The 26,842-nt window shown below is 34.6% G+C and overlaps 1 pseudogene; it reads right to left on the reverse strand.

Annotated features, from left to right (window-relative positions):
• Window positions 1–4,582: 4,582 nt before the first annotated feature.
• Window positions 4,583–26,842, reverse strand: part of LOC149150437 (uncharacterized) — a 56,061-nt pseudogene continuing 33,801 nt past the window's right edge.

Genomic DNA, 26,842 nt, shown 5'->3' on the forward strand with positions numbered 1-26,842 from the left:
ACCCTGTCCTCACAATATCATAGTATACATAAATACCCTGTCTTCACAATATCATTTTCATTTCCCATGCACAGGTTCTACTTGATCCACCTTTTTCTCAATTTCATCGTATATTAAGGAATCGATAGATTTTACTTAGGGCTTTTATTTTAAGAAAGCGATGATAAAGGAGTTGTTTATAATGTGATTTTTTGGAGATTTTGGTGATGGAATGTGACAGAAAAAATTGAGGTTAAATTTTGATTTGTATTATTTAAAATAGTTTTTTAACTGCATATTTGGATTCAGCACACTGAAAAACCTTGGGATGTTTTGATTGTGCAAAAATTAGCTATGAAACTTGTGATTTCAATAAATTGCTGCCAAATTTTGATCGAAAAACCCACCACAAAAACTTCTAAAAAATCTCCCTAAAACAACTCCTATGATAAAAGGTGGCCGACAACTCCGATGATAAAAGGTGGCCGATAATCTTTGAGTGATTCCCGTTTTATGAATGTGCGTGAACCGGAACAGTTAGATATGGGTGCATATGCTTGTGGGTCCTTTGAATTTATTTCATGGGAGTGCTGGCAGATCACAGTCATTTCAAAGCGTATACAATGCAGGAATCGTCCACATATGGTACAATTATAGGAGAGTTACGATGATAATAGAAGCCGACATCTGGTACGATTATGGTGGAAGCCGATGTAACAGATAATAGTATAAAGCTGATGTCTGCTAGGTTTATACTGATGCACAGCATAGCCTAAAACCTATACTGATGCACAGCATAGCTTAGGGTCTGGCAGGTCATCCAGGGTTAAGTGTTATGAACCATATGTAAATTATGAAATTTACATCGTATTAGGGATAATATGTAAATTATGAGATTTAAGGTTTAAATTTGTCGTTGTTTAAGTTAATTTAAAAAATATATATTTAAATTATAATATAAATTTATGTTTACAATATTATGATAGAAATCTAATGTTAAAATGAAGAAAGATTTCATGTCCAAAACGACATATAAATGTTATAATAATATGTAAATTATACCACATATTATGAAATAATATATAAACTATGAAATTTAAAGTTTAAATTTTGGTGAATTAAATTAATTAAAAAAATAAATATCTAAATTATAATATAAGTTTATGTCTGCAACATTATAACAAAAATCCAATTTCAAAATAAAACAAGATTTCCTATCCAAAACCACATGTAAATATTATGAAATAATATATATAATGTGTTATGAAATAATATGTAAATTATAAAATTTAAAATTTAAATTTTTAATAGATAAATTAACTAAAAAAATAAATAAATATCTAAATTATAATATAAGTTTTTTTTGGTCAAATAAGAAGGAATCTTTATATTAAACACAATAATAATATTACATATTTTACAAAGTAAACCTTGCTTTTACCCAAAAAGGTCCTCATTTCCTAACTAAAGCCGAAATGACTTAAACCTTTTACAAAAAATGGAACCAACCCTTTAAATGGGTGAAAAGTCTAACACTCAAAATAATTACATTTTCTACCATGAGAAAAGGCGGGTCTGCAATCCAGTGCATTGCCCTCCCACTGCGCTTATTGAACCTCCGCCCAGCAAAATCAATGATTACCATTTATCATTGAGATGAAAAATCTCCTCATTTGATAGTTGTGTTGCCATTGATCCATACAACGATCATTGAACAGACAAACCTGCATGGCTTTCAGAATTGTTCCTCACGCTACTGTATCCTTGGTCTTCTTCCTCTGCTCTCCACCTTTCCCATTGCTCCATATCTTTGGCAGCCTAATAGAGGCAGTCCTCAAACAATTTGCTTGGTATAATAGCTCCCAGACGTGCCGGGTGTCCCTTTCCTTATTAATCACTCCTTAGTTCACCAAATGATGTGCTACCATGTTAGCCTTTCTCTTCACATGGACAAAGCTTAGAGTCTTTAAGGTTTGTAGGTGGGAGTGAATACAGTGAAATATTTGTGAGAGCCTCTAGTGTTTCAACACTTTATTCGATGCTATACCATTGCAAATTTTCCTCGCCACTCTGATAATCAGTTCTGAATCTGCTTCAATGATTATATTATGTGAATATGAATTCACCAATATTTCCAAGCATTGCTCTAGGGCCATGAGTTCTGCCATGTGACTAGTGGCCTTCCCTAAGTGGCCATGAAAGATTTTCTTTATTTGCCCTTGTTCATCTCTTATAACACCTCCAAAACCAGCTAACCCTGGGTTGCCCTTAGATGCTCCATCTATATTGACCTTTAAAAAACCATGAGGAGGAGGCTTCCAAATGTTTATATCTGAATTTATTTGGCTTACTCCCTTGATAATGCCCTGTGAGCTTATGGATTGAAGACCCAACTATAGTAGAATACTCACATCTTGGGGTAGAGGAGGGTCCTTAGGCAAAGTATTAAGCAAGCTATTCACTGTGTCTTTAAGTTGCCTTAAAATTTGGTCAATTATGTGCTGGGGCTTGCTAGCCTTGTTCTTGAAGATCCGACTGTTGCGTTCTTTCCATACATTCCAGATAACAAAGCCTGGAACCAGGGTCCAGGCTCTATTAATAATTTCATTCCCCGAGAAGTTTTTCCTCCAGTTCCTCAAAGTGTTGGAGATGCTGAGTCTGTCCCTATCAGTATGTTTAAAGATTGTTGCCACCCAGTCCCACACAGTGGAGGTGAAAGGGCAGAGGTTAAGAAGGTGATTCATCGTCTCCTCAGTTGCAAAGGTAGCATTTGGATGGTCCAGTGAAGCCTTTTTCAGGAGGTTTTCCCAAGTTAAGATTTTTCTTTGATGAACTAGCTAATTAAATGATTTTATTTTCATCCAGTAAGGGCTCTGCCAAATATTCTTCCAAACTTAATCAGGATTGGGACAGTTAAAACCTATTACTACCTATTTTTATCTGTTATAACAAAAACCCAACCTGTAAAATTATTTTACATAATATAGTCAAGCTCATGAAAGTCCATTGTGATTAGTTTTTTTTTTTTATTTTAAGCATGATATTTTTACCCCATATAAAATCATGAAAAAAGTCAAGACCAGTATTGCCACTTTGTACCGAAAGATTTATGTGCTCAAGTCCATTGAGATTAGTTTTTTTTGTTTTGAACATGATATTTTTACCCACAGATAAAATCATGAAAAGAGTCAAGACCAATATTGTCACTTTGTACCGAAAGATTTCTGTGCTCCAAAATTGTAAAATGCATGGACTTAAAGTCCTAAATTCCCTCCAATATGAAGGAAAAAATACAATTAAGATTTGCTAATTAAAAGATTTCTGTGCTCCAAAATTGTAAAATGCATGGACTTAAAGTCCTAAATTCCCTCCAATATGAAGGAAAAAATACAATTAAGATTTGCTAATTATTGAGTTTAAATGAAGGAATTGGAAACTTAGATGATTGTTTAATCCTTGTATAGTTTAGTTGTGATTAGTTGAATTTAACCTAATTGCACATTAGGAAGTATTTTGAAGATCCGGTGGACAGAAAGGAAATACTGATTAGATAAAATTTTGCAAATCTTGAAGGACTCAACTCTGTAAATTACACAGAAAATAAACACGATATCAATTCCTTAAAATATAAAGAAACAAATATATGACTTGCAAAAGGACGGACTGCTTCAATAATTTTGTTCACACCTCATAACATTCACATATAGCAAAAGCAATATTACTGTACCTTCTATTCTAGTGTCACAACTATTTGGTATTTCACCTTATACTTGTGATACAAGTTTCAATTCTTGAATGGGGCTCTGTTATACCTGGAACTCTAGTATTGATAGATGTTTCCACTTCTATTTAGCCAGTGCTATAGCTTTCTTAACCAGTGCTATAGCTTTGTTTTTTTTGTTTGTTTCTGGCAGCTCATCTCAAAGTATTTGCAAGTATATTGTTATAATGGGTTACAATAAGTATAGTTGTAATTTTGTTGTGTTTAAATCTAAGTATCTCCACGGGGCATTTTATCTCGATTGCTGATTCGTTAAATATTCTGCAATCATATCCATCTGATTACCTAATATTCCGTGAATCAACAATCCACATAAGCTCAAGGCTCCATCACAAGGTTGCAATTTTGTTGTGTTTAGATTTATGTGTCTCTATCTTTATGTCGATTGCTGATTCCCCTGCAATCAGACAGACATGGGCGTGGTCACCCATATCCATCTGATTGCCCAATATTTGGCTAATCAGCAATCCACATAAGCTTAGGGCTCCACTCCAAAGTTGCAACATAAGCTTAGAGCTCCACCCCAAGGTTGCAATTATATTTTGTTGTGTTTAAATTTATGTATCTCTATGGCACCACGGGGACTTTGTGATATGTCATGATTAAGTTATAATCTAGTTTCCCAAGTGACTGGTCTAATTTCTTAAATGGCAGACCACCCATACTCACCAATACTCAACATTAAGAAAAAACAAAAACATCAATTCTTGCATGAAGATTAAAGAATACCAAGAAATAATATTTTTTTACCATACCATAACAGGTGATGAATACTCACCAAAGAGAGAAAAAAGTAATATGATAGACAGTCGTCGTCGCAATTAAAAAAAAAAACACAATAGCACAAGGAAATGAACTTTGGGCACCCTAGCAAAAAAGAATGTAGCAAAACCAAAGATCAATTGCTGCCCTGTTCCGAGGATTGTACCTAGCTATTTGGAAGTCTCTTTAGCTCACTCATGTGCTCCATTAATGAACTAGCCTTGCGCTTAGCTCTTTCAGTACCATTCTGCGCCAGATCTGACAAGGGTTCACAAGCTCCATGTTCTCGAGCTGCGACAAGATACCCTGGATCCCTTCTGCACAATACAAGCAAGACAGCAGCTGCATTTTCCTTGTTTCGAGGTGAACCATTTCTGATTAAATCTATCAATATTGGGATTGCCTCAGCGTTACCAATAGCCATTATACCCTCAGGATGGCCTGCAAGAATTGCCAGTGTAGCCAGGACTTCATCAACAATCCTTGCACTGGGATCTATTAGCAATTGCACCAAAGGGACCACAGCACCAGCTCTCACAGCCCTTGCCTGGTTATCTCTATAGATTGATAAAACGAAAAGTGTTGTAGCAGCAACCTTTTTACCTCTCTGGCTACCCTCACAAAGCAAACCAACAAAAGCAGGTATTGCACCAGATTCACCAATAGTTATCTCGTTCTCATCAAAAGCTGACAAGCTAAACAGAATTGCTGCAGCAGTTTCTCTTCCTTCCATGCTACCATTTTTCAGATCCTCAACAATGGGACCAATTCCCCCAGCCATGACTATTGCAACCTTGTTGCTTTCAGGGATGGAAAGGTTAAGAAGAGTTGTCATAGCATGTTCTTGTGTTGTAGAATCTGATGATGTGGACAAAAGATTAACTAGCAATGGAATGGCCCCACCATCTGCAATACAAATCATGTTATCTGCATTTGTCTTGGCTAGAAGAACACTGCTTTTTGTTCCATTGGAGATCCACATGACAACTTTTGCAGCAGAACATTCGCAGTTGCTTGATCACTACAGCTATCAAATGTAGATCCAAATGAGTTTCTTGATCTCTTTTGTAGATCAGCACCATTAGACCCAAACCACTCTTCAATCAGGCTTCTTACTACACAGTTAGGTATCAATTTAGTGTCTGGCAACATCTGTTGTGTTTTTGGGCAGGTTCTATGTCCCGAATCCATCCATTTCTGTATGCAAACCCGATCATATGTCTGCATGAAGCCGATGGTAAGCAGCCATCAATCCAGACAACGGAAAAAATATAAATATCACATAGAAAGTACAAATCTGTATTTGGTTTTTTTTGTTTTCATAGGCTCAAATAAGGAAGCTATCATTGAGTGTCACGGGTAGTAAGGTAAAAGATTTCAGACCTCTCCTGTCGCCAAAATAACAGGATCTGACAACAGCTTCAGACATATTGGACAACGTAAATCATCAAAAGTAACAGGACATCCAGGTTTCATATTGTAGGTCTGCAAGTAAGAAATTTAGAATTGTTTTAACCTTAATAACCGTAAGATATAAAACTATCAAGACAATGATGGGCATTTCCATGATTCAATTTTTAACATGATTAACTAATCAATACACATAAAAGTTGTATAACAGTTTGGAACCAAAACATATGAAGCTCTTGCCAAAGAGAGATCTTACAATAATTATTAAACTGATGGTTGGTTACCTGTTCTCCCAACTGCTTTGACAATCCAAGTTCTTTGTAAGGAAGTATTATGTGCCCAAAGTTGTGGTGATTCACCTGTTCTTCAAGGCAGTCTCACAGTCCAAGATTTTTTGAGGGAGAGATCTTACAATAATTATTAAACTGATGGTTAGTTACTTATTCTCCAAACTGCTTTGACAATCCAAGTTCTTTGTAAGGAAGTATTATGTGCCCAAAGTTGTGGTGATTCACCTCTTCTTCAAGGCAGTCTCACAGTCCCAGATTTTTTGAGGAAGTGTTATATGCCGAAGTTGTGTCTGGGATGAGAATGTGGACTCAGTAAAAGTTTTCAAGAGATTTATGAAGTCAGTAAAAGCTTTCAAGAGATTTATGAGTAAATTTTATATATCTATGCATAATAAATTTACAAGAGGGTAATAAGAGAATTTTATAGATTTAAGTGGTGCACGTTTTATCATTTTTAGAGTTTAGTTATATATAATTTTGTAATTTTGAATTTTTTTTGGAATTATTATTTTCTATGTTAATTATATAATTTTTAATTTATTTTGTAAATTTAAATTATTATTATTTAAGTGTAAATGAAATAACTTTCACCAAAATCTGATGATACAATATTAAGTAAGATTGTGATTTTTGTGTTATTTAAAATACATTTTTGAATGCATAAATCGATTTGGCACCTTAACCAACTTAAACTCAACTTTTTAAAAGCTTTGCCAGATTTTAATGAAAATTAACCAAAAAAAAATGCATTGAAAAAAGTCATTTCAAATCTACCTTTTTTATTTATTTTGTAAATTAAATAAATTAAACTATTAATTTAATATGAAAATGGATTTACTAATTACAATATTATAAATATATTCAAAATTTAATTAAAATAATATTTTTTGTAGTTGAAATTTAATAAAATGTTTTGATTAATTTTATTAAGTTACTTACATTTTAGATCTGTAATTATTGTATTGCATTCATCATCGGCCATTAAATTTATATGGTTGGACTAGTTTATTATTGTAGCCAAATAATTTAAATGGCTAGGCCTCTATCCCACTTTCTTTGATTCTACCTTTTTGTTTATAACAATAGCTATGAAGAACATATCTGTTATTGAATTGAGGCTTCTGTGATCCATAATATTTGTAAGAAGAACTTCGGCGTAAATCACATGAGGAAAGACCTTTGTCGACGCAACCAACTTGTCCTGACGATGAACCACACTAGTTGGTTCGAAACGTGTCGACAAACGTCTTTCCTCATGTGATTTACGCCGAAGTTCTTCTTACAACATATATGTTATTGTTGAAATAATATTGAAGTTAGTATTTAATCTGATTCTTTTATGTGTAAAGACATACCCTCTTTGTTAAATATCACTTACAATTTTTTTAATTTAAAAAAATACAACAAAAAAACAAAAAATTTAAAAATCCTATTCCAAAATAAAAGCAAGCATTTGACATGCTCTATCCTAATTACAATGGTTTTGATTTTCTTTCAATATTACTTTGAATTATCGCATAGGAGTGTGACTCTGCCTCTTTACAATACACCAAACCACCATTGTGAATTATTCCAAGCGTTGTGTTTTCTTTTAAATATTTTGAGAATTCTACTAACATCCTCATATAACAATCAATAATAATTATCTTAATATTAATTTTACAATTAAGTTGTTATAATATTTTTTTCTAGTAGGATTAAAGTTTAATTTGATCATTTATGTGTAAAGATACTTCTTTTTATTAAATGTCGGTCAAAAAAATTCTAAAATTCTATTTCAAAATAAACACGGCTATCAATGTAAGAATGTAATTTTTAATAATTTTAAAATATGACTTAAAACTATTTTTACTCAATTAAAAAGTATTCTTTTTTGAAAAAAAGAAAATATTTGATACACTCTAATGTATGTGAATCACATTTTCTCTTTATTAAATCTATTAAAAAATTAAAAAAAAATATTTTTTTATTAAAAAAACAAAAGAACCTAAAAGTTATATTCCAAAATAGGAACTCTTATCAATATGAGAATATATATTTTAACAGTTTTAAAGTATGAATCAAAACCCCTTTTTTGTTCAACTAAGAGGTAGTATTTTTTTTTAATGAAAGCAAATATTTGACACACTATTCCAGTTTTTTTGGTGAGTCAACTCCTTGGAGTGTGAGCCTACATTTTGACAGTTTTCTCATCCACCATTGCAAATTATTACGTGTTTGTGGTTTTCTTTGAATTTTACAACTCAAATATTATAATATATTTTCCCACTAGTATTAGAGTGTAATATCATCCCTTTATATGTGAAGACATACTTCTTTATTAAATTTCCCTTTTCTTTATTCAAAAACTAAAAATTCCAGAAATTATATTCCAAAACGGACAGACTTATCAATTTAACAATATAATTTTTAATAGTTTTAAAGTGTGATTTAAAACTATTTTTCTTGGACTAAGAGGTAGTCTTTTTTTTTTGTACAAAAGCAAACATTTGACACACTTTATTATAGTTTTGGTTTTACTTTTTTTTTGAATAATGCTTGTGAAACAGCTTGTAGGAGTGAGAGTCGTCTTTTTACAATCCACCAATCCATTGTTAATTATTACCGTTGTAGTTTTCCCTGATTTTGTGATGATTCTATTAGCATTGTCAAATAGTAGTCAATAATTATCAGAATATTCATTTTAGAACTAATATATATATAAACTTTAAATTATTATAATCGATTTTTATAGATTAATTTATTGATTATATTACTTTTAAAATTACTAATAATTATTATTTTTTATTTTTACTTTTTAAAATTAAATAATATTAATAAACATCAAATCTTAAATTGGAATAAGTTAACTCATCAATTATGTGGCTTTACAGAGTGTAATGGCATGGTCTCTCCCTTTTTCTTTATAATTGTTTGCCTTTAATTAAGGGATCAATAATGAGCAGTTTTCTCCATGTCTAAGTGTGGCTTATTAATGAAGTTGTGTGTGGAGATTTTCAAGTAATATAGTGGGCTATATTTATGAACATTTATTTGTCAATCTAGGGTAGGTAAACTTCGAGGTGAAACACAATATGTGTAAACTCGCTACCTAGGTGTTTTCCTATGAAAAAATAAAGGACAAACCAATACATTACACTTTCACAATAAACACTCTTTTTGAAATCATAGTTATTTGGTAAAAAAAGGTTTCAAAGTAATGAAAAAGAACTTTAAATGAAATCGGTGTTCTAAGTTTATAAGCAAATTTATACAAATTTAATGAAAATCACTCTTAAATTCAAAACACAAATCTTTCAACTATGATTTCAATCATTAACTTAAGCATTATTGACTGTAACTAATTCTAATAAATATCTTTATATCACAATAGTAATCAATTTCTCATAAATCCTATCTTTTACCCACATTTTGATATCAAAACTATATTATTACATGATCACCAAAGCAAAATTAGAAGAAATTTTGGGTAATTAGTGAAAATGACTAATGGAGTGAATTTAAACATGATTAATCATTTCTAAGTCAATTGAAATCAAATAGACAACACATACGAGAGTGCGCTTTTGGAATATGTTGTGAAAAATGCTCAAAAGCTTTAGAAAAAATCTACACCATGTCACAAAAGAAGTCTTTTTATTACAACAACTTTTATCCTTAATACAAATAACAGTCCTCGCTTGAAAAAGCATATGCAAAACAATGATTGACTAACTCCTTCCTCTCTTCATGAGGATTTATTTATACATAAAAGATCAATTAGAAATGATAAAATCATGATCGAGGTGTATATTGGTGGCCACCCGCCAATTCCACTTGGACCACCACCATTGTTTCTTTCAGTTTTTCGGTTTCCTTAATTGTAGCACATTTTACTATTTTTAGCATTTTTTCGGGTCCTAAACTTCCGGAGTTGTTTTGAGGCCCTAAACGATGTTTTTTTGGCAATCTACCGCTAGAAACCTTTTATAAGTCATTTTTTTTCGTTGTAGTCCTCGAAGAGATCTTTCCAACAGGGTATCATGCGTGTCAAACGGAGATAATATGACCAAGTCACAACCATGGAAAGTTGGCTACCCAACTAACCCCAACGAGGCCCATAAATTCTTGGTGTTACATCTCCTAGGGTTAGGGTTTTGGTTGTTTAGGGTTTTCTCTTATTGTTCAACAATAAAAAGGCCCTTGAGCCTCATTGTAATGCAGTTCAAAGGCATGTAGCCACCACATCTCTTCTCATAGATAAGCTACCATCGTCGAGCTAGTCTCATTTCCATACTATTTGTAAGCATATTTCATTATTTGATATTAATCAAAGGAAGTGTTATTTCTGTTGCATCTCTATATTTATGGTTATATTTGTAATTTGTTGTGTTCTTGTTTAAATTCGGATCAAACCGAATTTGATCAATAATGGGGTTTAGTTCAACCTATTTATGCAAATATAATATATCTAATGAATAGTAGGGATCTCATGTGATGTTGTATAATTTTTGCTAATCTTATTTGACTTTAAATCTTGACCCTCAAGCCTTGATATTGGAATTCCAGCTATTGGAGACAAACCTGTTGATTTTTCTAACTCATTATAGGAATTTCTGAACTGATTATAGGAATTTATGAACTGATTATAGGGATTTTTGAACTAATTAGATGAATTTCTGAGTAAACACGTTGTGTTGACTAATCATTAAATTAAGGGTTGCAACCATCTACAAATATGCTAGATAGGTATTTATCCATCAGATAATCATTTTGAATGCATTCCAAGTGTCATAATCCACATTTTCTTTGACCAATCATTTTTAGTTGATTGTGAACCTCTTGCCCTATCCACGGGGACCTTTTAGGCCCTTTTTAGTGAGCAAGCAAGGAGCTTGCGGGAGGATAAAATACTTCAACTCCTACAACTACGATGGTTGAAGAAAGATAGCCTAAAGTGTTTGTATTCCACATTATAGAGAAATATAGAAAATAAAAATGAAGATACATATGTCTCTTACATGGCCTAATCATAGAAGATCCTGACACCTTTCTGTTTGAGCTTGTTGTTATGTATAGAACTTATGACTACACCATCAATGAGGAAAATCTCAAGCTTTTTCCTTCCACTTTGAAGTACATAGTTCTTTGGTGATTCATGAGCCTTGAAGGTAATAATATCACCTGGGATCAAATGCAACGAGATTTTAATAATAAACATCAATTTTCTTATAGAGCAAGGGACACTAGAGATGAGATTTGCATAATGACTCAAGAGGAAAATGAGTCCTTAGAGGACTATGAGGAAAGGTCCTAACTAAGTTACAGAAGGGCACACAATTGTACTTTGGGACTAGATTATTTAAAGCTTATAATAACGAGGGGAGTCAAAGAGGATCTGATCGAAAATCTCAACTTATTGGCGAATGGAGATATTTACCAAATCACCTATGATGAGATTAACCAGGTTTTTAAAAATCATTCTACAGCCACTAGGAAAAAGGGTAGAATAGTAAAGAGTTTGGTAAGCCCTTCTTCTTCCTCTATGCTTACTAAAAATTAAACAAGAGGAATATTAGAAGATATGAATATAGAAATATTACATATGTTTTCTATGCAGATGGATACATTGCAAATTAAGAAAAGACAAGAAAAAGCATTGGTTGTGTTTTTCCCCTAATGCACAAAGAGACACCCTAGGAATAAATGTCATTTTGAATGTTATATAAATTTGTTCTACATGTGAAGAAAATAATTCCACTAAAAAATGTCTATCTTGTCCAAGTTTTAAGGTTGCTTACCAAGGGACAGAAGAGAGCATGGAGAAATTATGCTTCATCAATCAGAAAAGATGGGAAGCCCCAAGAAAATTTTAGCAAGGTATAAATATCCCTTCTCATTTTGAACATAATTAAAATGCTCAATATCAACCTTAGCTCCCTCCTAATCCTTCACCTCAACCCATGCCCATTCCTTATCCGCATTCCCCTAAACTAGTTGTTCCTCCCTTTCAGCCATATTCCAACCAACCTCCTCAATCGGGTAATCCATTACAAGGATGGAGGCCTCAATTGTCCCAACCACCTACTCTAATGCCTCCTCCTCAACGACAACAAGTAACCCAAAGTGTCCATCCAAAGAAACCTCATATGCCCGCTCAACCAAATCCCAATCCTAACAACAAGCATAGTCAACCTACTTATAGTGGAGAGATTTCTTATTGGACCTATTAAGTAGAGATCCAAGAGATTAACCTTAGGTTAGGGAATGTTTTTCTAAATGTATGACTAAAAAGATAAATAGTCAATAGATCAACTCATCATTTTTTTCATCTAACACGTTCTCAAGAATTTTAGCTTTCTATTCCAAGTCATCTCTCTTCTTGAAATATGATTTCTCCACATGTTCTGCCTTCCCAAAGTAATGACATGTTTTCTTCTCTCAATTTTTCTTAGTTGATTCAAACCAATCACTTTTTCCTTGAGCTTTCTGGTCGAGACACTCAAATTGATTTCAACTTTCCTTCTGCACCAACTTACCCTCCCCTTTGAGAAGATGAGCATAGTGCTTACTACTAAGCTTTCCTTCATTAAGAAACATCTACTAATCATTGATTAACAAATCACAAAAGGTATTAAAGGTGTAATCATTTCCATATTATTTGCATGATCTCTAATTGGAATGAAATAAGTAACAAAACACATCATAAGGTTCCCTCATATTCATTAGGACTAGTACAATGAGGTATCCATATTTCTTTGAATAGTTATTCCCACAATCACCCAACTTTAAATGTAGCTCTTTGACATGACTCAATCCTTTCAAAGGCATTGGGTTTAAGGGAGTTAAATTCTTTTTATAACTAGATGGTCTAACTTTCGTTAACTTTTTCAAAAATATACCTCAACTTCTTCCAAACCTCATAACGAAAATCACTCCTACTTGTATGAAGATGATTCTCTAGAAGCTCCAAAGGTGTAATGGATTAGCATCATCTTAAGTTCCAATAGTTGGTACTTTTATTTGTTGTTTTGAATTACTCATAAAATATATTATTTACACACCTTAATTTACCTTCACAAAGTTTTTCATATATCCTAATATAAAGATTTCAATGGAAAATATAAACATGAGAGTCTTAGCCCCTATAGGCTTCATTATTTGAGTGAGGATATAATCTATGATGTGGAATTTGAAATTCAGGTTGTAAAATAAAAGTAAATATACCATGAAAAGGAGTAAGGGAAAGATGACTTATTTCAAATTTGTAATAAGTGGAAAACAATCCACACAATGGGCATGTAAAAAAGTAGAACAAATAAAGTAGTAGGGACCTAATGTGTGGGCTTGTTTTTTTTATGGAAAGATAGAAAACAAGGGTGAGTATTCCTAGACTCAATAAAATATTGTAAATAAATGAAACTATATCTTGTGAGTAGAAAATAAAAGTAAAATAAATTACTTGGAAATCATCATCTAGAATGTTATTGGGCTCGAAGTATGCCCTAAAACTGCTTATTCTTGGCTAATATCTCATCTTCCTCGGGTGTAAGGAAACATGTTAACAGCCCAAGACCCAGAGGCATCTGGTAGGAGTGAAATCCTACCCCCTTACAGATCACCATCGAGTTATTCCAGGTGGTGTGGTTTTCCTTGAATAACAATGATGAGTCGGCCTGTATTTGTGGATAGCATCAGAGATGGTTGTCCTCGTTGTTGGTTTGACAACTGAATTATGATAGGTTTTCCCACCTTGTGAAAAAAAAAAATCATCTAACATGTTATTTCTAAGTTGAGTACTTGGAAGAGACTATATAAAAAATGTTTAAAATCTGAGATATTAAAATGTAGATCAAATGTATTAGTGCATCCCATTAATATTGTTTTCAGTGATATGGAATGTTCCAACTTCTCTCGAACCTAGTCCCCTCAACAAGTCGAGTGATATCTTAAATATAACTAGTTACCAAAACATTATGACTGGTAGTACCTTTGTTAAACTTCGAAGAGGGGAATTTTGAAGTAAAAAATGGGCATTAAAATGAAAAATATATTATCAAAATAAAATTTAAAATAACCAATAGGATTCAAGAGATGAGGTCATCCCCTGGGGAAAAAAATTTAGAGGGAAAACAAGAATACGTTTAATCATATTTTTTTTATCTATCTCCTTATAGGTTGACTCAAATGTCAAGTGTAGGAACTCATTGATTCCACATCCAATTAGTGGCTTCACTTGACATTTGAGTAAACCTGTAAGGAGGTAAGTTGAAAATACGATTAAAAAAAGTAGTTTTCTTTCTTTTTCTTCAAAAATTCAAAAATTTTATTTTATTATTCTAACTGTTAATTTATCATTTTTTAAGTGGCCCATTTTAGACTTCAAATTTTACCAAATTATTTTACAACCATAAAAATGGTCATTTCCTATATGTTAGACCAAGGTAAGTGTTGGAAGGGCTTTCACACATAGGATCAATATTTTCACATTATGATCCATCAATTAGAAGGAAAATGAGAACTCTCCAAGTTCTATTATTGATTTGTTGACTCAATGGGAACTTGTATTTAGCTTATATATTTTTAAAATGCTTTCATCTTTTAGTTTTATGCTATTATTGATGGGGATAAAAGAAAAAAATATGAAATTAAAATGAAAGGCTAAAACTTATAAAGTTAAAAAGTGTAAAAGGAGAAGCATAAATCAAAAGAAATTCATTTGAATTAGAATGTGTAACATACCCCTTACTAACCCTAGCCCCAACTAAGTGTAGAAGGAGGTAGTTACTAAGTTGACCCAAGCACCAAAGTCTAGTTATGGAAATGGGGTCTAAATTTTTCGACCTTCTTCGAATTCATCAAAACTCAAGATGGATAACATCATCGCGTCCGCCTCATTAAGATACTTTTGATGATATAAAATTTGTCTCGATCTGATTCTCTTATCAAAATATATGGCCATTTAAAACTAGCCTATCAAATAGTGCCACATCATTTAACTTGCCACATGGTGTCGATGTGATGCCCACATGGCGTACACATGGCTATCCAATTCATACACCATGTCATGTAAAGTGGTAGCTTCTGACCTGCTTATAGAAGGTCACGTGTAACCTCATTTCTATGGTCCACATGACAAAAATATAACACATATGCGATTTATGCGGGTGTGGGCCTTCGATGGCCACATCACCTTGGGAAATAAATCTTTGAAAGCTTCAATATTGTTCCCCACTGAAACTACTCGGAACGACCTTCCAGGCTATGTGTAAACACACACTCCACATTAGGCTTAGCCTCCCCTTGACCAGCAAATGAATATTTCAATCCACACTACAATTCTCCCTTTTGAATGAGCCCCACATGCCAAGTCACCCTGGGAAATATGTCCAAACAGGTTCTACCTTCATCCAAATCTCTGAGTTCTAAGGAGATGTCAGTAGTCCAAAACGTCGGGGAGACATAATCGCTTGTCACATATTCCATGTCATGTGCCACGTAAATAACTATGGGTTCCACCATAGAGGTTTCCAATATTATTTAATTGGTGGTCTTCCCTTTATTATTTTGCACTAGGCATTCAAATGACCCCCACTATGCAAAGTCACCCTGGCATTAAGTCTCGTGATTCTTCCTTGGGACTCCCCTCAAGACTTCCAGGGAGAAAGTGTTAGGGACATATGATGGCCATAAATTCTTGCTCATAAATGGCTCAGGGTCTCCCCTTGATTAAGAACTTGTTTAGTGCTCTTGGTCATAGGTTTGGACAGGGTTAAACCATTTCCTTTCGAAGTCTTGCACATCAAACTTAAGAATTGCAACCCCACACCTTATAATTATTAATGGATGTATAAGGGCCTTTTGCCTAGGCCTCCAACACATATCTTATTGATATACAAGGGTATATCCAAGCCTTTCCGAGCTACCCCTTCAGAGCTTTCCCAAGACTCGGTCATGGATTTTAATCTACACACACACACACATATATATATATCTATATATATATATCTATATATATATATCTATATATATATATATATATATATATATATATATATATATATATATATATATATATATATATATACATATATATATATATATATATATATATAGAGAGAGAGAGAGAGAGATATTTGTGTGTGTGTGTGCGAGAGAGATTGATAACCCTCTTGAGCTTTCAATTTTTAAACCAAGGCCTACTGGCCTCATCATTTTCATACAATCGTTAAATTAATTAATAGAGGTTGTCTACCTCTTCATACATAGGTCAGTTAGACAAATTTAAAGACTCATGATAGATATAGGAATTACCCATTTCTTAAGGAAAACCTTCAAGAACACTTTTACATAGGAAGTCTCATTCCTTAGTGTTAACTTGAATAGTTCATTAACATAGTGACCAAATATACTAACAAGTAAGTGCAAGTAATTTTTCGTTAATAGAATTTTCCATCTCTTCATGCTCAGGAAGTCTTCAGTTGATTTCAAGCTCATAATATCCATAGGGAATGAACCATTCCTTAACATTTTTACACAATTTATTTACCTTCCTCATTCATGCAGGGAAACAACACTTGTCAATATTATAATGACATTATTTCAACACAATAAGCAGAGACATGAAAATCACATGCACAAGGTCATAAGAGTATACTTATATATTAAAGAGATCTAGAAACTGATATTGGGACACTAACTCTCCATTCAATATTAGACAAGCTACAACCACATTTACTGATGCTCTCACCCCCGAGCCAAATTCAAGTGCTTGAGGTGGAGTGATTTTGAGAGGAAACTCAACCAATACTGATAGCTGAAATAGGATGTCACAAGGTCACTCCTCTTTCATCCACTAGCTACACAAGCTTCCACTCAATATTTCCGTACATTTCATACAAGACTAACATCCAAGAGAGGATACCACAGTTCAAAGAGTCTCAACTCACTTTTAGGATAAGAGAGTTGACATCAAGGGAAGGTTCATTAGTGGATAAACTGTTGATGGATAAGAGATCACCTCTCTAGGTTCTTCATCAATGATTCAAGCACCAAAGCTTCAGCTTAATGTAAACTCGTAGAGGTTCATCAAACCTCACAAATACTTGAGTGTCTCTTCCCAATCTCGTAGGTTCATCAATTTCATCAATTCAAAAGTTTCCAATGGGGTTTTCAACCTTCAAGAAAGCCACTTCTCTCTATAATGTGTTCACCCTGCAAGCATATTTGAGGGTTCCTCAGCTAGTTCCTCCTTTTCAAAGCTCAATCAATATGATGTTGATCGTTGTTTTCTCTTCAAACCTCCATCCCCATAAAGAATTTATTATAGTGGTTACCATTGTGCATTCATTCCAATGCACAAGCATGAGAGAGTGAGTTATTTGCCTCTCCACTACACATACGTCAATGAGTTCTCCCATGTCAACTTGCTTTCGTGCATGCCCAACAGACTAATCGTTTTTCATTTTTTTACGCTCCATGCCATCAACCTCCTTGGACAGTGCAACCCATCTTGTTATTCAATGTGTTGTCATATTTTCTTGTTTTTAGAGTTAAAGAACACCTAGGCCTATCCTTTTCTTTTTTATTTAAAATTTTTGCATAATTATCCCATTAAAATTCTTAGCCAACCCATGGATGATACATTTAAAATCACCAATTCCTCAAGCAATCTCCCTCCCCAAGCAACTAGAATTTGTGTCCCTTTCTCTCAGCCTTTTAAATTGATTAAAACTATTTACAATGAGGGAATATTAACCAAGGGATGTCACAGTCCCGTCCCCCTTGGGGGAATAACATCCTCGATGTTCAATGACCATATACAACCAACACATGCTTACAAACTAAGCATGTGTTATATGGAGCTTTATACATACAACTTTATACAACATTTACAATGTATTTACATTTTCTTTACTCAAAAAATAAGCAATGATATGTTGCCCACATTGGTCAGTCATTTCCCACGTGGCTTCATCAGTCCCAAAGTTCCTCCATTACACTTTGAATTTATCTATTGCTCGATTCCAAAGCATGAGCCTCCTTTGATCCATGATGCATACAGGTTTAAATTAAAACTCTCCCTTTGGTTCTATCTACAACAAGGACCAACCAATTACATGATTAGCATCCTGCATATATCATTTAAACAATGAAAAATGAAAGACATCATGAAATATTATGGAGGCAAGTCCATCCTATAGGTCACTAGCCTTATCCTTTCAAGCACTTTGAATGGCCCACAAAGCCATGGTGCCAACTTGACATGTAACCCAAATTTTAGGAGCACTTCTTGGATTTAACTCGTAGGAACACATGTTCCCCAACTTGGAACTATTTATGCATTATGTGTTGATTCACATAGTTCTTTTGTATGTCTTATGCCACCTCTAAATTCCTTCTGATGGTTTTTATTTCATGTTCCATGTCCTTCAACATATTATGCCAAATAAGGATCCTATTTACTAGATCATTCCAACTAATAGGAGTATTACAAATCCTCCCATAAAGTGCTTCAAATGGGCTCATCTTTAGTGATTCCTACTACCCATTGTTATATGAAAACTCTACAAGTAGAAGATATTCTTCCCACTTCCTTGGCTGGTGCATAATGTAAATTATTAGCATCTCCTCAAGAATTATGTTAGTTATTTATGTTTTCCCATAAGTCTATGGATGGAAAGTTGTGCTAGATGCTAGCTTAGTTCCCAATCTCGAAAACAACTCTATCCATAACTTTGAAGTGAACTTGGAATATGTATCATAGATAACCTTCTTGTGAACTCCATGCAATCTCACAATTTCCTTTATGAAAAATTGAGCCACCTCACTAGTTGAATTTGTATACTTAACAACTACAAAGTGAGCCACTTTGCTCAAATTGTCAACCACTTCCATTATTGCATCATGTTGTTTAGAATTATTTGGCATCCCTATAATGAAGTCCATAGAAATCACCTCCCACTTCCATTCTGGAATGGGAATTGGCTGCAATAATCCAGTTGGGTGCTTGCATTCAACCTTTACCTATTGAAATTATATGCACTTAAAGATTAAATCAGCCACCTCCCTTTTCAAGTCGGTCCAATAGTAAAAAAATTTGATGGCTGTAATAGTCTTTTGATAACTCGGGTGACCCAAATATGGATTTGCTTGAAACTCCTTCAATATTAGGTTCTTTATATTTCCCTCATTTGGCACATGGATTATATCCTTAAATCTAATCAACTCATCTTTTGAGAGGAAATATTCCTTGTCCTAATCACCCTCAGAGTCTTGCGCAATTTCTCCTTTAGTTGTTGATATTTTTCATCTTTTTTTCATGCACTTTTGATCCTTTCTTCCAAATCCATTCCATATGAACTTATGGTTGTTGTATAGTTCTCTTGTGCTCTCCTATTGAATGCATCTACCACTTCATTCTCCTTTATTTTAATGTATTTGATCTCAAAATCAAACTCGCTTAATGTGGCCATCCATCTAGCTTGCCTTGCATTTAATTTAGGTTGATCAAAAAAATATTTCAGCCCTCCATGATTATCCATTAGAGTAAAACTCCTTCCAAGAAGGTAGTGTCTCCACATTTCAATGCATGGAATGATGGCATATAATTCCAAATCATAAGTTGCAGAGTTTTACTCATGTTCATTTAATTTTCAAGATTCATAACAGGCCACTTTACCTTACTGCATCAAGACTCCACCAAGCCCCACTTTGCAGGCATTTATGCAAACCACAAAATCCTTCTCAGTGCCTGTTACTTTTAGTACTTCTGAATTAGTTAACAATTGCTTCATCTGATTGAAGCTTGTTGCACAATCAACCATCCATTCAAACTTATTCCCTTTCTTTTACAATGCAGTAGTTGGGTGGCCAATTTTGGAGAAGTTATTGATGAGCCTCCTATAATAGCATGCCATTCCAATGAATGACGTAATTTCAGCCACATTCTTAGGTGTTGGCCACTCCATGATGGATTTGACCTTCTCTAAATCAACTGCTACTCCCTCTTTTGAGATAATTTCTCCCAAATAATGGATCTATGATTGGAATAAGTCACACTTATCAATATTTTCATAAATATTATGTTCCCTTAGCAGTTGTAGTACTGCAAAAAAATTATCTTCATGTTCCTCCTTAGTCTTTGAATAGGCCAAAATGTCATCTACGAAATTCACTACAAACTTATCCAAGTAAGGGTTTTGTACATTGTTCATAAGGCACATAAAAGTTTCAGGGGTATTAGTCAGCCCAAAGGGCACTACCACAAACTCGTAATGCCCATACCTTGTTATGAAGTTTGTTTTATGGATATCCTCATCCTTAATGTGCACCTAGTGATATCCTAATCGCATATCAATCAAATTGTTGCTCCCCTTAACTAATCAAATAAATCATCAATTTGTGGCAAGGGATACCTATTCTTGATGCTCTCCTTGTTAGTTTTTCTATATTCAATGCACATCCTAACTATGTCATCCTTCTTCTTCATGAATATAACTATTTATCCCCATGGAGACACACTTGGCCTTATGTAGCCCTTGTCCAGCATGTCCTTGAGTTGCAACTTCAACTAAATTAACTCTTAAGTACTCATTCTATATGGATCCTTTGATGCTTAGTCTAATCCTAGCATTAATTCAATATAAAAATCAACCTACTTATGAGGAATAAACCCAGGCATCTCCTTAGGAAATACATCTAAAAATTGTTTTAAAGAAAGGTATTTCCTTGAAACATCATTGTTTCCATTCCTAGCGTTACAGTTAGCTTTAGTGCTACGAGATATTTTCATAGCAAATAAAATGCATCCCTTTATGCGGCTTCTAATCGCTTGCATAGATGAAATTAATCTCACATAAGTAGGTTTCGATTTTCCCCGCAACATTCTACATTATCTAGATTCATCAAGGCATTCAATGGTATTCTCAACATGATCAACCTTGGTGCAATGCATATACAACCATTCCATACCCAACAGTGTGCCATATGTTCTTAGTGGTAGTACATTGAAATTGGTGATAGTGAGCATGCCATATATCTCAATTGGTCATGACCTTATTATTTTCTCGACTCTCCTTCTCATCCTTGTGGCTAACTGAACTAAGCCAAGGCTTAGTATGCACTTCCTATTTTAGTGCACATTTTTCAACAAGGGACTGATGTAACTAAAATGTGAACCAGGTTCAATCAAAACTAAAATGTTTTGGTCATAGAGCATATCTCCCATTTCTATAATTTTTGTCTGGTGATTGACTTGATGATTATCCACTGTTGCATATATTATAGGTATATTTTGTGCCACATCCTTGACTGACTCTGCTTCCTATTCGTTGTATAGTATTGGGCCAATGTGCTTGTGTTGTGGCCAATCCTTCCTTAATCGATTCCCTCCACAATTATATCACTTATATGGACCGTTCTCATAACTCTTTGCTTCTTCTTGAGTAGAGTAGTCTCTATTGGTAGTGTTGCACCTTTGTTGGTGTTCTTGATTAACAGGGGTTGTACTCATTCTCTTGGTTGTTTTTTTCTTCTTTCCTTTAAACCTGGAATTTCCTTTGAATTTCCAATATGATTTATATTTAGGCCTACACCTAGACTTCTCATAACAATGCTTCAATTTTCAAATTGCATCCTCTAATTTCTTGGGTTCATCAAACTCAATTCTATCCTTAAAGAATTGTGCCAGTCCACTAACATGCCTTTGAATCTTTTATTTGTATTCCTTAATGTAGGGAACATACCTTAGTAGCTCTAATAATTTGGTGGTATACTGCTCATCTAACCTTTTTCCCAATCTGAGTTCATAGAACTCATTAGCCTTGTTTTCAAACTATCCCTAAGATAAATACATGTTCCTAAAATATTCCTCAAATTCCTTCAAGGACAACTCTTCTTCTCTTATTCCCTTTACATTTTTCATATCTTCCCACCAAATGTCAACTTTTCCCTTTAGGTTGAAAGTAGCTACCTTTTGAAGAATCTAGGGCAAGTGAATTTAATGTGATTCTTCTTAGCATGAAAACTATTTGTCAAGTTTTCTTATTAGTACAATATTTCCTTATTATTAGAGTGTCGTCTTTAGTTCATCAAATAGCTACCAAAAAAAAGAGACAAGAACACAAGATGTTTTGCTTTCTTCCAGGGCCAAAACCTCTCCCTCTTGGAGAGGAAAACCCACATAAAATCCTTCTTATAGAGATTCTAATTGACGAATACCAAGACCATGAACCTTGACCTATTATGTCACTCCAAGACCAAGACACCAATCCTCTTCTTCATTGCGGCTTAGATCATCATCATTGTTGCACCATTGAGGTCATCACTATTGCATCCTTGAGGTCTTTATTAATGTTGCTTCACCATGTCAATGAGGTCTCTTTCCTTCATTGAGATCTTCATTATGACCTTGATTCCATGCCTTTTATCAAAGCACCGAGAGATTCATTATGATCTTGTCTAGTATGCCAAGTATATTATTGTGGGATCATAGTTATGCCAAAGTTGTTCAATACACCAGGACAGTGACTTCCAAGAGACATAGAATCATTGTACTTTATCCGAGATTTTGTACCACTATAACCATCCAAAAATGTTGTCCATTGAACTTGTCTAAGGTTCCTATATTCCTGCTCTTGTCTGATATTCTCGTGCTTTTGTGCCATCCGAAGTTCAGACAAACATATGAAATATGTGTTTTCTTTGGTGACCCTAGCAGGGTATTTATAGTTATTTTTCTCCATAGTTAGTCAATGTTTCAATGTGAATCATTGTGTCTCTTTATTGAGCCAACATGACTGTCTTTTGCTTATTTAATTCATTTGCAGGTTGACATGACTGTGTTTTACATCGTTTAGCTTGTTGACTTCTTCAAGACACTAGGTTAACTCATATGCATTACATATATGCTCAAGAAGAGATCTTTAACATTTTATTTGACTCTTTGACTTTCCTATAGCACTTCAACATGTGATGGACCTATGTAATGAGCAAGAAACTTATTTTATAATTTACAAAAATAATATTTCTTTTCTTTTACAAGTAGAAATCTCAAAATTACATCTATGAAGACCGAACCTAGTTACATTTTCTTCAATACTACCTTCTCTTTCATGTGCTCTGAATAGCTATGAATCCTGAAGAAATTTTTCATCCCAAGGAGACATGCCTCGGGTTTTGCCTTATTAAACTCCTTCGATACACATTCGCTCTCCCTTCTTTTCTCATGATGGTGATGGTGATATTCATGATGATGTTGTGGCCTCCTGTTAATGTCCTTATCTTATTGTTCATTGGTTCTTAAATCCTTTTCAAAAGTACTGAGCAGAGTGCCTCCTTTCATAGTTTTTCACTTGATAACCTATATCTCTTTATAGATCTACTCTCATTTACCCCATTAGTTATTTTTTCTTATCCCAAAGGATTCTTCCTATCTCTATGATTAATTCCCGACTCATGTTGCTTATGCCTTTGTAAGTCTGACAGGTTTTGCAATATGACTGCATTGACTTATGCTTGTTTATCTTGTGCTCTGACAAGCCTTTCATTATTAGCCTTACAACTCCTTATTTTAGTTCTCAAATTTCTTAATGTGTCCATTCAGTCAGAAGATTCAATACCTCCTCATTGTTTAATTGGCCTTTCCTATTCAACTATCCTTTCTTCCTCATATCCATGTTGTGACTGGTCAAAACTATATTGTACCATCTTGTTACTAATTCCTTGCTCCTTTGGTTCTATATTATACTATCCATTATTATTCATGCGTTCTTTGAGCTTCATGTGCTATCATGCACACACATAACTATTATAGTTTAACAAGTATCAGATGCATAGTAAAAATGATCACTTTGGCTTGTTGTTGGAAATCTATTGATGTAAAGATAGCTACAACATTACACCTTAGTTGTCACATCAGTATCAATAAAATCATATCCAATTATCAACACCATGTTACATGATCCAGGTGGATATTGGTGGCCACCCACCTATTCCACCTAGACCTCTAGTCATTTTCATCTATTTCCTTATTTATTTCAGCATTTACTATTTTTAGCAGGTTTTTGGGTCTTGAACTTCCAGAGCTATTTTGACCCCCTACACGACATTATATTGATTTTTCTATGGGCCCATAGCCATAACTAGGGTCCTCCCACAACTCTTGTAGTACTCAGAGAGACCTTTCCAATAAGGTATCATATATTCCAAACAAAGATAATATGACCAAGTTACGACCCTGGGAAGTTGGTTGCCCAACTAACCCCAATGGGGCCCACAAACTCTTGGTGTTCCATCTCCTGGGGTTAGGATTTTGGTTGTTTATGGTTTTCCCTTGTTGTTCAAAAATAAATAGGCTCTTGAGCCTCATTGTAACACATTTCAGAGGCATGTAGTTTTCACATCTCTTCTCGGAGATAAGCTACCATCGCCCGAGCTAGTTTATTTCCATTCTATTAGTAAGTATATTTCAGTAATTTGATATTAATGAAATGAAGTGTTATTTCTACTACATCTCTGTATTTATGGTTATATCTGTAATTTTTTGCGTTCATGTTTAAGTTCAGATCAATGGTATTAGAGTGGTCTACTCTTTCTCAGTTTTTCTTTGCATGTCCATAATGAGGTAAGGGTATAAGGAGTTAGGGATCGAACAGGTTGAACATTTGCAACACCAACCTTGCAAACCCCGATGGCCTTCCATGGTGGAATAAAAGAAAGATGAGGGGGTAGAAGACCTTTCAAAATAATGCTCGAGGAATCCCATAAGCAACAAAGGAACTCGATGATTGATAACTTTGCCCAGATCCTTCGATGACTACCCACAGGCAATGCATCTTCATCTAGCAGTCACTTTGGAGGAGACACTCCTTTTAAGGTACAAGTTAAATTCGATATTCCCATATTTGAGGGCCAGATAGATGCAGGAATCATAGATAAATGGCTAAATCTGTTGGAAGGATATTTTTTAGTTCATGAAATTTCCAATTGGGAAAAGATTAATTTTTCACTTCTCAAAGTTTCCCCACACGTCAAGGACTAGTGGGAAACCTACTGTGAACAATAGAACGAGAGGGAATCCTCACTATTTTCAGCCGCACCCACTTGGGATTATTTCTGAGACGCCATCAAGGAACAATATTACCCTGTCAGGAGCTATGAAGATAAATACATCAGGTGGACCATGCTATGGTAGGGAAGGGACCAAGATGTGCCATAGTTCACAAATGTTTTCCATACACTTCGTACGAAGCTGGGTATCAAGGATTCTGAGTAGCATTTGGTACTCAAGTACTGCAGATGTCTACACAAGTACATCCAAGATGAGATGGAGTTCTTGGACATCTCCTTGCTTGGCACAACATACCAATACGATGTTAAGATTGAGGAGAAGTTTAAACATAAGAGGTGAGACTTTGGATCTATGAATCTGAAGCAAGGAAAACTCACCCCCAAACCATAGAGAAAAGGAAAAAGCCAAGTTGGGATTACCCAGGACAACCCACTGAAGCAGCAAGCAGAGAACATCACCGCAAAGACAAAGAAGGACACAAGAAAATGGTGTGAGTTCCATAACATCTCCACTCACAACACAACTGTCAATGGTGGTTGAGTTAAAGGCTTCTAAATTAGACATATGTTCTGAATCTGAGTTAGAACCTGACAAGGGGAATGACAAAGGGAAGCAGATCATTAACATAGAGCTCAGTGCCACCATGGCCACCACCAAGATCTAGAAAAATGAGCCTGAAAATCCATAGGAGGGGAAATGCCTCTTCCACTCACATATGTGGGTGAAGGGTTCTCCGTTGTAGTTCATTATCGAAAACGGGAGCCAAAAGAACTTCATTTCAACAGAGGTCATGAAGCACTTGGGCTTCCTCACTACAACACATCCTTAGTAGTACAACATCGGGTGGCTTCACCAAGGACGAGATCTTTATGTCAGCCAACAGTGGCGCCTTCCCTACAATATAAATTCCTTCACGGATGAGGTAATGTGTGATGTTTCTCCTCTTGAAGTTTGTGATGCATTATTAGGAAAACCATACTTACGGAAGTGACATGTTGTATATGAGTCTAGACCTTGCTCTGTGATTATTACTTTGGGAAATAAGTTGTACAGGATACTAGAGGTAGCCCCACCTACCACCATCTCTTTGATCACTACAAAGAAATGTAGTAAGATCATTTCCTAGACCAGGAAATTTGTTTTCCTTATGATTATCCCTCAAGGCAAGAAGAAGGTTATGGCCACGGCTTCTAGACAATGCTCCTTCACATAACAACAGAAGACAGACAAGGTAGGGAAGGAGTACAGGGACATTTTCTCCTCACCTGTAGGGGTACCTCTGCACTGTCAGGTCAAGCACTCCATTGATCTTTCCCCATGCGCACCACTACCCAATGCATTGATCTATTGATGCTCTATTCTGGAGAACGATGAGATCAAGAGGTAGATTCAGGAGGTATTGCAGAAAGGGTACATCAGGCCAAGCTCATCACCCTCTGGGAGCTCGATTGTATTGGTAGAGAAGAAGGATAGGACTTGGAGACTCTATATTGACTATTGGGCGTTGAACAAGATCACTGTCCGTAATAGATACCCAATCCCATGGATTGATGACCTTCTAGACTAGCT

This window comes from Pinus tabuliformis, chromosome 9 (assembly GCF_031772625.1).
Source record: "Pinus tabuliformis cultivar Carrire ecotype Pingquan chromosome 9, CPIR1, whole genome shotgun sequence".
Lineage (NCBI taxonomy): Eukaryota > Viridiplantae > Streptophyta > Pinopsida > Pinales > Pinaceae > Pinus > Pinus tabuliformis.